Below are 14,170 nucleotides of genomic sequence, written 5' to 3'. Positions count from 1 at the left end.
ACATTGTTTCTCCGTGATCTGCCTTCCGCCTCTTCTGCTCGGCGCCAGAGAGTTTTTACCTCTGCATCCAGTCGCTGTATCTGTTTTTGATTGTCCAAGACCGAAGGGTTGATCTCCTTTATCTCCGCCTCCGCCGACCCCACCCTTTCCGCCAGGTTACGGTGATCGACTCTTAGCAAGTTTAGATCTTGTGACACTGAATCAATCCTGGTCTCCAAAGAAGCTTTAGTGTCCATAATTGCTTGCAGTACTTTCTCAAACTGGGTGGAGTGGGATTGCAGAGTAGATTCCAGAGCCTGTAAGGTTGGGGCCAACTGTTGTTCGCCCGTAGGTTGCCCTTGTGTGTGCCGGTCCTGGTTTTTCGTGGATTTGTTTCTAGTAGCCATAATTTGTGGCTGGCGGGCGGCTCACCGCGAGCGGAGCCGGATATTTTAATGCAGGGCTCCGGCATGGCCCTTGATTACAGCTGGGCGATCCTCCCTCTGTGGTTCCGCACGCAGAGTCTCCTTTGCTCTACCGACGCGGGGTCACAGGCGGCCGCTCCCCCAGATGGTTCACGTTCTCCCCACGCTCGCTGCACGCATAAGATGGGGGGGGGACCCCGTCCTTTCCCCCCCCGGATATTGTGCCCCGCCTGCACCCCTTCTGTTGGGCACTGTGGGGTAGCGTGATGCTCGAGCCTTTTATTGGGTGCCCTGCTACTCCTCCGATTAAACGCTGCTATTTGCTCCCAGGGGGCTGAGCGTTCCGTACTCCATTGGGTCCTGGTCTGTCGTCTGTTGGTATTTCGCCGGTGTGAACCCTCTGTTCCACTCAGGGGGAGGCCCGTTTCGCCCCCCCTTCTCTCAGGCTCCGCGCTCCAAGCCCCCGCCCCCAATGTGATCAGGAAGCGGGGGGATTGGGGGGACCCAATGAGTCAATTCAGTCAACGCTGGGAGGGGGAGGGGGGGCGACGGCAACCCCCCTCAATTCAATGCCAGACTCGTCTCACGGGGTACACCTCGCCTCCTGCAGGCTATCTTCGCCCGCGTCCCCAACTCCACCCAGTCGGGGGGAGGGTCCACAGGCCGGTGGTTCAAACTGCAGCCTCTCCCAAGGTCTCCCCCCCTCACCTCAGCCGTCTCCGCCGCCGCTCCCGCCGGTCCCAGATAGCCAGCCGGGCGCCTACCTCTCCGCCACCGATCCTTCTGTTGTGGGAGAGGGGCGGCACACGCGAAGGTCGGCGTGCGCTTCTATACACCCGTGTGGTGGGGGGGGCATCACCCCCTGAGTCCCCCCACACTGAGCAATGTTTTGGCTGGGGGGGCCCTCTGCCCCAGCGCTTGTAGCCTCCCGGCGCTCCAGTCCTCCGCCGGGAGCGCCGCACGGCCACCCGTCCGTCCCGGCCCAGATCGGCACTCCGCCCCGGCGAGGAGAGGGGGCAGTCCCGGAGCCCCGGGGGGGGGGGGCGCCGGATGCCCGAGGCGTCGTCCCCCTCGATCGCGGCCCGCTCGGAGACCCGAGGGGGGGCCCACAGGTTATTTTTTACGGGGCACGGGCCGGAGCTTCGAGACTACGCTCCCGTCCCGTCCGCCATCTTGGCTCCGCCCCTCGAGGTTCACTATTAATATGCCGAAGTCACACCTGACTCCCTCTCAGACGCTCTGCAAGGAAATGCCTCCTTGGCATGGTTACCCCCTACCCTTTTGCCTTTGCTGATGCTAAGTTTTGATTGAAGGTGTGCTGGGATCCTGCTAACCAGGCCCCTGCACCAGTGTTCTTTCCCTAAACTGTACCTTAGCTTCCATAATTGGCACAGCCCTGGGACTCAGATAAGTCCCTTGTAACTGGTACCCCTGGTACCAAGGGCCATGATGCCAGGGAAGGTCTCTAAGGGCTGCAGCATGTCTTATGCCACCCTGGGGACCCCTCACTCAGCACATGCACACTGCCTCACAGCTTGTGTGTGCTGGTGGGGAGAAAATTACTAAGTCGACATGGCATTCCCCTCAGAGTGCCATGCCAACCTCACACTGCCTGTAGCATAGGTAAGTCACCCCTCTAGCAGGCCGGGTGCACTGTATCACAGTGTCTAGGCAAAACCTTCGACATTGTGCAGGGTAGCCATAACAGTATATGGTCTGGGAGTTTGTCAAACACGAACTCCACAGCTCCATAATGGCTGCACTGAAATCTGGGAAGTTTGGTATCAAACTTCTCAGCACAATAAATGCACACTGAGGCCAGTGTGCAATTTATTGTAACATACACCCAAAGGGCACCTTGGAGATTCCCCCTGAATACAAATCCGACTTCTAGTGTGGGGCTGACCAGTTTCTGCCAGCCTGCCACAACCAGACGAGTTGCTGGCCACTGTGGCCAGGAACAAAGCCTGCACTGGGTGGTGGTGCTTCACACCTACCCCTGCAGGAACTGTAACACCTGGAGGTGAGCCTGAAAGGCTCACCCCCTTTATTACAATGATCCAAGGCATCCCAGCTAGTGGAGATGCCCACCCCTCCAGCCACTGCCCCCACTTTTTGCTGCAAGGCTGGAGGAGATAATTAGGAAAACAAGGAGGAGTCACCCACCAGTCAGGACAACCCCTAAGGTGCCCTGAGCTGAGGTGACCCCTGCCTTTAGAAATCCTCCATCTTAGTTTTGGAGGATTCCCCAATAGGATTAGGGATGTGCCCCCACCTCCCCACAGGGAAGAGGCAGAAAGAGGGTGGAGCCACCCTTCAGGACAGTAGCCATTGGCTACTGCCCTCCCAGACCTAAACACACCCCTAAATTTACTATTTAGGGGCACCCCAGAACCCAGGAAATCAGATTCCTGCAACCTGAACTACAAAGAAGGACTGCTGACCTACAAGCCTGCAGAGACCACGGACGACAACAGCTGCTTTGGCTCCAGCCCTACCGGCCTGTCTCCAGAGTCAAATAACCTGCAACTAGCGACTCAGCCAACAGGGACCAGCGACCTCTGAAGCCTCAGGGTACTGCCCCGACCCCCAGGACCAAGAAACTCCCGTGAGCAGCGGCTCTGCTCAACAACACCAACTTATTTGCAACAAAGAAGCAACTTCCAAAGAACCTACTCTTCCCACCAGAAGTTGGAGACTTCACACTCTGCACCCGACGCCCCCGGCTCGAGATCCAGAGAACAAATACCACAGGGAGGACTCCCAGACGACTGCAACCCCGTGAGTAGCGCGAGACGACCCACTGGGCCCCCACAGCGACGCCTGCAGAGAGAATCCAGAGGCTCCCCCTGACCGCGACTGCCTGTAACAAGGGACCCGATGCCTGGACCAAGCACTGCACCTGCAGCCCCCAGGACCAGAAGGAACCGAACTTCAGTGCAGGAGTGACCCCCAGGCGACCCTCTGCCTAGCCTAGGTGGTGGCTCTCCCGAGAAGCCCCCAACGTGCCTGCCTGCACCGCTAGAGTGACCCCTGGGTCCCTCCATTGAATCCTACCTAAAACCCGACGCCTGCTTTGCACACTGCACCTGGCCGCCCCTATGCCGCTGAGGGTGTGTTTTGTGTGCCTACTTGTGTCCCCGCCAATGCTCTACAAAACCCCCCTGGTCTGCCCCCCGAGGACGCGGGTACTTACCTGCTGGCAGACTGCAACCAGAGCACCTCTGTTCTGCATAGGTGCCTATGTATTTTGGGCACCTCTTTGACCTCTGCACCTGACCGGCCCTGAGCTGCTGGGGTGGTAACTTTGGGGTTGCCTTGAACCCCCAACGGTGGGCTGCCTGTGCGCAGGAACCGAGACTTGTAAGTGTCTTACTTACCTCACAATCTAACTTTTACTTACCTCTCCCAGGAACTGTTGATTTTTGCACAGTGTCCACTTTTATAATAGCTTATTGCCATTTTAACAAAGACTGTATGTGATATTGCTTTTATTCAAAGTTCCTAACTTACCTGTGTGAAGTACCTTGCATTTTATGTGTTCAGTTCAAATCTTGAACCTGTGGTTTAAAATAAACGATACTTTTCTATATAAAAACCTGGCTCTGTATACAGGGAGTGCAGAATTATTAGGCAAATGAGTATTTTGACCACATCATCCTCTTTATGCATGTTGTCTTACTCCAAGCTGTATAGGCTCGAAAGCCTACTACCAATTAAGCATATTAGGTGATGTGCATCTCTGTAATGAGAAGGGGTGTGGTCTAATGACATCAACACCCTATATCAGGTGTGCATAATTATTAGGCAACTTCCTTTCCTTTGGAAAAATGGGTCAAAAGAAGGACTTGACAGGCTCAGAAAAGTCAAAAATAGTGAGATATCTTGCAGAGGGATGCAGCACTCTTAAAATTGCAAAGCTTCTGAAGCGTGATCATCGAACAATCAAGCGTTTCATTCAAAATAGTCAACAGGGTCGCAAGAAGCGTGTGGAAAAACCAAGGCGCAAAATAACTGCCCATGAACTGAGAAAAGTCAAGCGTGCAGCTGCCACGATGCCACTTGCCACCAGTTTGGCCATATTTCAGAGCTGCAACATCACTGGAGTGCCCAAAAGCACAAGGTGTGCAATACTCAGAGACATGGCCAAGGTAAGAAAGGCTGAACGACGACCACCACTGAACAAGACACACAAGCTGAAACGTCAAGACTGGGCCAAGAAATATCTCAAGACTGATTTTTCTAAGGTTTATGGACTGATGAAATGAGAGTGAGTCTTGATGGGCCAGATGGATGGGCCCGTGGCTGGATTGGTAAAGGGCAGAGAGCTCCAGTCCGACTCAGACGCCAGCAAGGTGGAGGTGGAGTACTGGTTTGGGCTGGTATCATCAAAGATGAGCTTGTGGGGCCTTTTCGGGTTGAGGATGGAGTCAAGCTCAACTCCCAGTCCTACTGCCAGTTCCTGGAAGACACCTTCTTCAAGCAGTGGTACAGGAAGAAGTCTGCATCCTTCAAGAAAAACATGATTTTCATGCAGGACAATGCTCCATCACACGCGTCCAAGTACTCCACAGCGTGGCTGGCAAGAAAGGGTATAAAAGAAGGAAATCTAATGACATGGCCTCCTTGTTCACCTGATCTGAACCCCATTGAGAACCTGTGGTCCATCATCAAATGTGAGATTTACAAGGAGGGAAAACAGTACACCTCTCTGAACAGTGTCTGGGAGGCTGTGGTTGCTGCTGCACGCAATGTTGATGGTGAACAGATCAAAACACTGACAGAATCCATGGATGGCAGGCTTTTGAGTGTCCTTGCAAAGAAAGGTGGCTATATTGGTCACTGATTTGTTTTTGTTTTGTTTTTGAATGTCAGAAATGTATATTTGTGAATGTTGAGATGTTATATTGGTTTCACTGGTAATAATAAATAATTGAAATGGGTATATATTTGTTTTTTGTTAAGTTGCCTAATAATTATGCACAGTAATAGTCACCTGCACACACAGATATCCCCCTAACATAGCTAAAACTAAAAACAAACTAAAAACTACTTCCAATAATATTCAGCTTTGATATTAATGAGTTTTTTGGGTTCATTGAGAACATGGTTGTTGTTCAATAATAAAATTAATCCTCAAAAATACAACTTGCCTAATAATTCTGCACTCCCTGTATACTATCTCAAAGTGAGAGATAGTGTGCACATAGTCCAAGAGTTCACCTTAGAGATTGATAGTGGCAAAATTAGATAATACTAGTGCTCTACCTTTTGGTATTGTGGTCGAGCAGTAGGCTTATCAGACGGTAGTGTTAAGCATTTGTTGTACACACACAGGCAGTAAATGAGAACACACACTCAAAGACTTAACTCCAGGCTAATTGGTTTTTATATAAAAAAATATTCTTTTCTTAATTTATTTTAGAACCAGAAGATTCAGAATTCAAGTAAGTACATAAATTGTAAGGTACTTGGCATAGGTAAATATGGGACTTTGAATTGAAATAGTAATGTACACAGTTTTGGCAAAAATGGCAATTAGCTATTTTAACCCCTTAGCTGCTGGGCCTTTTCCCCCCAGTGCTGAGCCCTTTTTTGGCTATTTGGGGTAGTTCGCGCTTAGGCCTTCATAACTTTTTTTCCACATAAGCTAACCACGCCAAATTTGCGTCCTTTTTTTCCAACATCCTAGGGATTCTAATGGTACCCAGAGTTTGTGGTTTCCCCTGGAGGAGACCAAGAAAATAGCCAAAATACAGTGAAAATTTTGTTTTTTCCAAAAAAATGGGAAAAAAGGCCTGCCGAAGAAGGCTTGTGGTTTTTTCCCTGAAAATACCATCAACAAAGGGTTTCTGGTGCTGAAATCACTATCTTCCCACCTTTCAGGAACGGGCAGACTTGAATCAGAAAACCACATTTTTCAACACAAATTTGGCATTTTACTGGGACATACCCCATTTTTACTATTTTTGGTGCTTTCAGCCTCCTTCCAATTAGTGACAGGAATGGGTGTGAAACCAATGCTGGATCCCGGAATGCTAAACAAGGGGTCATTTGTGTAGATCCCACAAGGTTTTCCTACAGAAAATAACAGCTGAAATAAAAAAATATTGAAATTGAGCTGAAAACAACAGCCATTTTTCTTTATGTTTTACTCTGTAACTTTTTCCTGCGAGGTCAGATTTCTGAAAGCAATATACCGTTTTGTCTGCTGGACTCTTCTGGTTGCGGGGATATAAAGGGCTTGTAGGTTCATCAAGAACCCTAGGTACCCAGAGCCAATAAATGAGCTGCACCCTGCAGTTGGTTTTCATTCTATACTGGGTATACAGCAATTCATTTGCTGAAATATGAAGATTGAAAAAGAGGTATCAAGAAAACCTTTGCATTTCCAAAATGGGATCAAGATAAGGTTTTGAGGACCAGTGGTTATTTGCACATCGCTGAATTCCGAGGTGCCCATACTAGCATGTGAATTGCAGGCCATTTCTCAAATTTTTTACACACTCTCTTATGTTTGGAAGGAAAAAATGTAGAGAAAGATAAGGGCGCAATAACACTTGTTTTGCTATTCTATGTTCCCCCAAGTCTCCCGATAAAAATGATACCTCACTTGTGTGGGTAGGCCTAGTGCCTGCGACAGGAAATGCCCCAAAACACAACATGGACACATCCCATTTTTTGATAGAAAACACAGCTGTTTTTTCCAAAGTGCCTACCTGTAGATTTTGGCCTCTAGCTCAGCCGGCACATAGGGAAACCTACCAAACCTGTGCATTTTTTAAAACTAGAGACCTAGGGGAATCCAAGATGGGGTGACTCGTGGGGCTCTGACCAGGTTCTGTTACCCAGAATCCTTTGCAAACCTCAAAAAGTGGCTAAAAAAACAAGTTTTCCTCACATTTCGGTGACAGAAAGTTCTGGAATCTGAGAGTAGCCACAAATTTCCTTCCACCCAGCGTTCCCCCAAGTCTCCTGATAAAAATGATACCTCACTTGTGTGGGTAGGCCTAGAGCCCGCGACAGGAAATGCCCCAAAACACAACGTGGACACATCCCATTTTTTGACAAAATACAGAGCTGTTTTTTGCAAAGTGCCTACATGTAGATTTTGGCCTCTAGCTCAGCCGGCAAATAGGGAAATCTACCAAACCTGTGCATTTTGAAAACTAGAGACCTAGGGGAATCCAAGATGGGGTGACTCGTGGGGCTCTGACCAGGTTCTGTTACCCAGAATATTTTGCAAACCTCAAAAAGTGGCTAAAAAAACAAGTTTTCCTCACATTTCGGTGACAGAAAGTTCTGGAATCTGAGAGGAGCCACAAATTTCCTTCCACCCACGGTTCCCCCAAGTCTCCCGATAAAAATGATACCTCACTTGTGTGGGTAGGCCTAGCGCCCGTGACAGGAAATGCCCCAAAACACAACGTGGACACATCACATTTTTTCATAGAAAACAGTGCCTACCTGTGGATTTTGGCCTCTAGCTCAGCCGGCACCTGGGGAAACCTAGCAAACCAGCACATTTTTGAAAACTAGAAACCCAGGGGAATCCAAGATGAGGTGACTTGTGGGGCTCTGACCAGGTTCTGTTACCCAGAATCCTTTGCAAACTTCAAAATGTGGCTAAAATAACACGTTTTCCTCACATTTCGGTGACAGAAAGTTCTGGAATCTGAGAGGAGCCACAAATTTCCTTCCACCCAGCGTTCCCCCAAGTCTCCCGATAAATATGATACCTCACTTGTGTGGTTAGGCCTGGTGCCCGCGACAGGAATAGATCACACAACGGTCAATGTTGGTCCTTACGTGAGGCAGCTGTTGACCCTGGGGTGATCCATTCCTGACACAGGCACTAGGTGTAGGCACTCAAGCGGGGTAGTGTTTTTATCAGGACAGGTGAGGAGTCACTGGGTGGTAGGAATGTTGTGGATCCCAGCATATTCCTGTAGTTTGTGTGACAGAAATGCGAGAAAAAATGAGCTTTTTTTCAACATTTCAGCTTTGCAGGGTATTCTGGGTAAGAAAACTTTGGGGAATCCACACAAGTCACACCTCTGTGGACTCCCCCGAATGTCTAGTTTCCAGAAATGTTTGGGTTTAGTGTGTTTCTCTATATGGCCACCGAATCCAGGACCAAAAACACAGGTGCCTGCGTTACAAAACCAGTTTGTTTTGCCATAGATAATTTTGATGTCTCCACAATATGATTTGGGTGCTGGAATTTGGGGCTGAACTAAATTGGGGAGCTCCCAAGAGAGCACTCTCTCTCTCTGCTTGCCGCCGCATTCACCTGCTCTCTGGGTTGGCCTAACCCACTATTACCCAGTTGCACGAACAGCTTGCAAAGGGACAGCAGGACTGTCCTCATCACCTCCCTCATAATGTACTGGAAGAGGAGTTATCGAATGGGACTCCTCTGACTGAAAAATCACTCCCAGAGTCTGCGCCATTGTCCTATCCCTCAGATGCTGTCTCAGTATCTGATGTCTCAGTCTCTGATCCTATGTCAGAGCGGTCCTCTATAACCCGAGTGCAGGCAGCAGTCATCCATCAAGATGCCATCTCTGCTATTGGCTAAACTGTTGCTCTAAAACACTAGCCTACGTAGACAGTCACAAAATCGATGGTGTGTGTGAGATACGTGCAACAGTAGAGGCCACCTTACCTGCGCTTCGTCCCTCAATCAGCACGTACTTTCAAGACACTCAAAAAACACCTTGTCACATACCATTCGTCACAGTCTTTAGCACCTCCTGCGCCCAGTCCAACAATCATTATTGGTGCTCACACTCCCTCCTCCTCGGAGTCCCTCATTACCACCCAGCAAAAGTGCCCTTCATCTCTCCATAGCCGCCCTCCACCCCGCACACAGATTTCATTGGTATTATAGCGCAGGTAATGGCTGACTTTACAAATGTACTCAGCTATTTACATAAAATACAGATTTTCTCTTTGCAGTAGGCATATAAACCTTCTGCGCTTCTTTATGGCACTAAAACTGCCACTAGACAAGTCGGACCGTTTTCCCCCCAGGGAAACCACACACATATTGACAAAAGTAATATATATATGACAGCCAACCACCTGAAACTCAACTCAAGTAAAACCGAAATAATCCTCTTTGGCCCACACAAAAACACCTGGGACCCCTCATGGTGGCCCACCACGCTAGGCCCTGCACCCACCCCCGCCAACCACGCATGCAACCTCAGCATCATCCTAGACTCCTCCCTCTCGATGACCCAACAAATCAACGCTCTCACCTCCTCATGCTTCAACACACTCCGTATACTGAAAAACATTCAAATGGATCCCCAGAGACCAGAAAAACTGTCACTCACGCACTCATCAGCAGCAGGCTTGATTACGGAAACGCCCTCTACACCGGCACCACTCTAAAACTCAAGCGCAAACTACACGCATCCAGAACTCAGCAGCACGACTCATCCTCGACCTCCCCCAACACAAACACATCTCTCCACACCCTAAATCCCTCCACTGGCTCCCCATTGACAAAAGGATCACCTTCAAGATCCTCATCCTCGCACACAAATCACTCCACAACACAGGCCCTGCCTACCTCAACGAGAGTCACCTTCCACACCCCCACACGAAACGTTCGCTCAGCTGACCTCTCTCTCGCCTCTGTCCCCCGCATCAAACACACCACCACCGGGGGCAGATCCTTCTCCTACCTGGCACCCAAAACCTGGAACGCCCTCACAACCCACCTTGGCAAGACCCAAAACCTACTTCTTTTCAGGAAGGGCCTCAAAACCTGGCTTTTCGAACAGTGAACCTCCCATCCCCTTTCCCTCCCCCTGTCCCCCCCCCCAGCGCCTTGAGACCCTCACGGGTGAGTAGCGCGCTTTATAAATCTCTTTGATTGATATAGATCTACCTCTATATATATATATCTATCTACATAGATATATCTATCTACATAGATATATCTATAGATATATCCATGTACATAGATATATATAGATCTATATGTACATCTATTTTTTTTAGTTGTTGTATGGTTTCCTTGGGGGCCAAAATGGCCCCCAGGGAAACCCTACAGCATCTAAAAAAAAAAATATTGCCCCCACAGGGGGTCACCCTGCCCACGGGCGACCCCCTGTCATTTTATTTTATTTTTTTTATTTTATTTTTTGAAGAAAAAAAAAATCCCCTGGGGGGGGGGGACGCAATCGCCCCCCCCCCCCCCCCCCCCCCCCCCCCTCCCCCACAGGGGGCACCTACCTTTTTTTTTTTTTTTATACAAAATATGCCCGGGGGGGGCGGCCCGTTTTCTGAGGGGGCCGCCCCCCCAAAGTGACGCACCCGAGGATTTATTAATACCCTTCCTGGTGTCGGCCACTGGTCGTGACCCGCACCAGGGAGGGTGTGTGGGCGTCGGCCAGTGGCCGACGCCCGCACCGAAAAGGTTAAAAGTGGGCGCTGCAAAAATCAACAGTTCCCGGGGGAGGTCAGTACTGGTAAGTTTTTCAGGTAAGTAAAGCACTTACAAGTTCAGCCTCTGGGGCATAGGCAGCCCACCATTGGGTGTTCGTCAACCCCAAACACCCAGCACCAGCAACACAGGGCAAGTCAGGCACATAGGTCAAAGTAGGGCCCAAATAGCATAGGCGCCTATGAAGAATAGGGGTGATCCGGTTCCAGTCTAAGTACCTGCATCCTCGGGGAGCAGACCAGGGGGGGTTTGTAGAGCACTGGGGGTGGGGAGGTCACAAACAGGCACACAAAATACACCCTCAGCGGCACAGGGGTGGCCGGGTGCATTGTGCAAAGTAGGTGCCGAATTGTAGATCGAAATGAATGGAGCGACCCGACGCATCCAGCGGGACCAGCGACCTATGAGAACTCAGAGGACTGCCCTGCAACCAAAGTACCAAGAAACTCCAGTGGACAGCGGCTATGTCCAAGAAACCAAGAAACAACCATCTTTAAATGGACACAAGCCTCACTCCGGAAGCATGAGTCCCCAACACTGTGAAACTGACGGCTCCGGCTCATGTCCAGAATAACCAACACTGCACAGAGGACCCCCCCTGGCGTCTCCCACGACGTGAACACCCTGAGAGGACCTCCCTGCACCCCCACAGCCTCACCTGCAGAGAGAATCTGAAGGCTCCCCCTGTCCGCGACTGCCGGGTAACAAAGGAACCCGACGCCTGGAAGAAGTACTGCACCCGCAGCCCCCAGGCCCGAGAGAAACCAACTACCGGTGCAGGAGTGACCAGAAGCGGCCCTCATCCCAGCCCAGTCAGTGGATGGCCCGAGAAGCCCCCTTGTGCCCTGCCTGCATCGTCAGAGTGACCCCTGGGTCCCTCTATTGTTTGCAATGCAAAACCCAACACCTACTTTGCTCACTGCACCCGGACGCCCCTGTGCTGCTGCGGGTGTATTTTGTGTGCCTGTGTGTGTCCCCCCAGTGCTCTACAAAACCCCCCTGGTCTGCTCCTTGAGGACCTGCTAGCAGACTTGGACCGGAGCACCCCTGTTCTCCATAGGTGCCTATGCTATGTGGGCCCAACTTTGACCTCTGCACTTGACCAGCCCTGTGTTGCTGGTGCTGGGTGTTTGGGGTTGACTTGAACCCCCAACAGTGGGTTGCCTATGCCCAGGAGACTGAACTTGTAAGTGCTTTACTTACCTGTGAAACTAACCAATACTCACCTCCCCCAGGAACTGTTGATTTTTGCAGTGTCCACTTTTAAAATAGCTTATTGCCATTTTTACCAAAACTGTGTACACTACTGTTTTAATTCAAAGTTCCATACTTACCTGTGTGAAGTACCTTACAAATTATGTACTTACCTAAATTCTGAATCTTGTGGTTCTAAAATAAATTAAGAAAATAATATTTTTGTATAGAAAAACCTATTGGCCTGGAGTTAAGTCTTTGATTGTGTGTTCTCATTTATTGCCTGTGTGTGTACAACAAATGCTTAACACTACCCTCTGATAAGCCTACTGCTCGACCACACTACCACAGAACAGAGCATTAGTATTATCTATTATTACCACTATCAACCTCCATGGAGAACCCTTAGACTCTATGCAAACTATCTCTCACTTTGAGTTAGTATACACCGAGCCAACTTCCTACATTGGTGTTTAGGGGAGTGTAGAGTATTAGCCAGTAGGCTACTTACCCTTGGGGTCACTTCACCTCTTATATGACCACTTCCTGTGAGAGGCGGGCATAACACTGTCCCAGAGTTCCTAGTTTTACCATCACCAAGGTGGCAGAATTTGAAAAGCTGTGTCCACATCAGGCAGCTTACCTGAGGGGTGAGCACACCTCTCTGACTACTAATTTTCCTCCCTGTCCAGGTACAAAATGCACCCTAATGCATGGTTGGTCAGCATCTTCTCCTTTGAGAGAAACCAGATCTACATACCAAGGGCAGTTGGCTTCTTTGAAGCTTCCTACCACGGAATGAAGATTTGCAGGCCATCCTAATGGAAGGGGTATGCTTACACCCCTGCAGAGCAGGCTTTGTTTCTGTCTGCCTGAGAGCAAAGGCTCTCACCCTTGAGTGTCAGGAACCTGTCTGGTGGTTGCAGGCTAGTTAAAGCTAGTCAGCCAGCACACAGGTAGAAGGTAGGTTTTCAGGGCCACCTCTAAGGTGTCCCCTAGGTGCATGTATTGATAAATACATCAGATGCATCTGTGAGGGTTTATCATTATGGGGTGCTTGATACCAATCATTCTTATTTTCAGTGAAGCCATTATGTAGCTGGGGAACGCTTATTGACCAGTGTCCAACACATGTACTCAAAATGACTTCACTGTTCACTCACTACGTATAAGAATCAACAAAGATATAGCAGGGGCATATCTTTTCTTGCAGATGTGTCCTCCCATTTAATATAATGCACCCTTCTGTAGGAATGATTTACACATATTACATGCAATGTTAGGGGACATGGCACACAGACTGTGAGCTATGTCATGTTGTTGCTTTTACCTACACCAAGACACAAAGCCTGCAATGGCAGTCTGCATGTGCTAGGGGGTCCCTGAGAGTGGCACAGTACTTGCTCCAGCCCTTGGGCACCCTCTTTGGTACCCATGCCCTAGGTACCAGGGGTACCATTTTCTTGGGACTTACAGGGGTGTGAAAAGTATTACCAATTGGGTAACAGTTGCACAGTTTTAGAGAAAGAGATCTGGCACTGGGAACCTAGGCAGCTGGAACCTAGTGCACTTGCAGTGAAAACTGCATCAATTACCAGACAAAAAGTGGGGCTGCCCATGTCGGAAGGGGCACTTCACTACAACAGCCAACATGCTTACGAAAGGAGAGAGGCTGTACCATGGTTAACGTTTATCTCTGAGGATCATTCACCACACAGAAGCTACACTTGGCAAACCATTGATATGTTTCTTTACAACTCACAGTTATGAGCAGGGTCCCATTTCCATGCCCCATCCTAACCAAAATGTCTAAAGTGTTGCAGAACCTCTTTTGTGTGTCAGAATTACTTTTTCAACTTGTAAAAGGGGGGTAGTATATTGCATTTCTATTCTCAAACTTTGATTTTGTGAATCACAGAGTTTTGGATTTCAATAATGTTCAGTACATCGGGCCCTTATTTTTCGCAAGCATAGACATTTTTCTCAGATTCAGGTAATGCCCATACACCTCCCAAATTTTCAGATATTGGTGATAGTGACATATTAGTCTAATCAAACTGAGGATTCAACGGTTACATGGTATTGTGGGAATTTACCTTCCTAGACGAGC

The 14,170-nt window shown here is 49.2% G+C and overlaps 1 protein-coding gene across 1 annotated transcript in view; it reads left to right on the top strand.

Moving 5' to 3' along the window:
- The window catches only part of LYST (lysosomal trafficking regulator), a 2,674,875-nt gene that overhangs the window by 1,637,911 nt on the left and 1,022,794 nt on the right, over nucleotides 1–14,170 (top strand).

The sequence above is a fragment of the Pleurodeles waltl genome, chromosome 5 (assembly GCF_031143425.1).
Source record: "Pleurodeles waltl isolate 20211129_DDA chromosome 5, aPleWal1.hap1.20221129, whole genome shotgun sequence".
Taxonomy (NCBI): domain Eukaryota; kingdom Metazoa; phylum Chordata; class Amphibia; order Caudata; family Salamandridae; genus Pleurodeles; species Pleurodeles waltl.
Note: the sequence above shows the minus strand (reverse complement) of the source record. Positions and strands in the feature narration are given on the sequence as shown.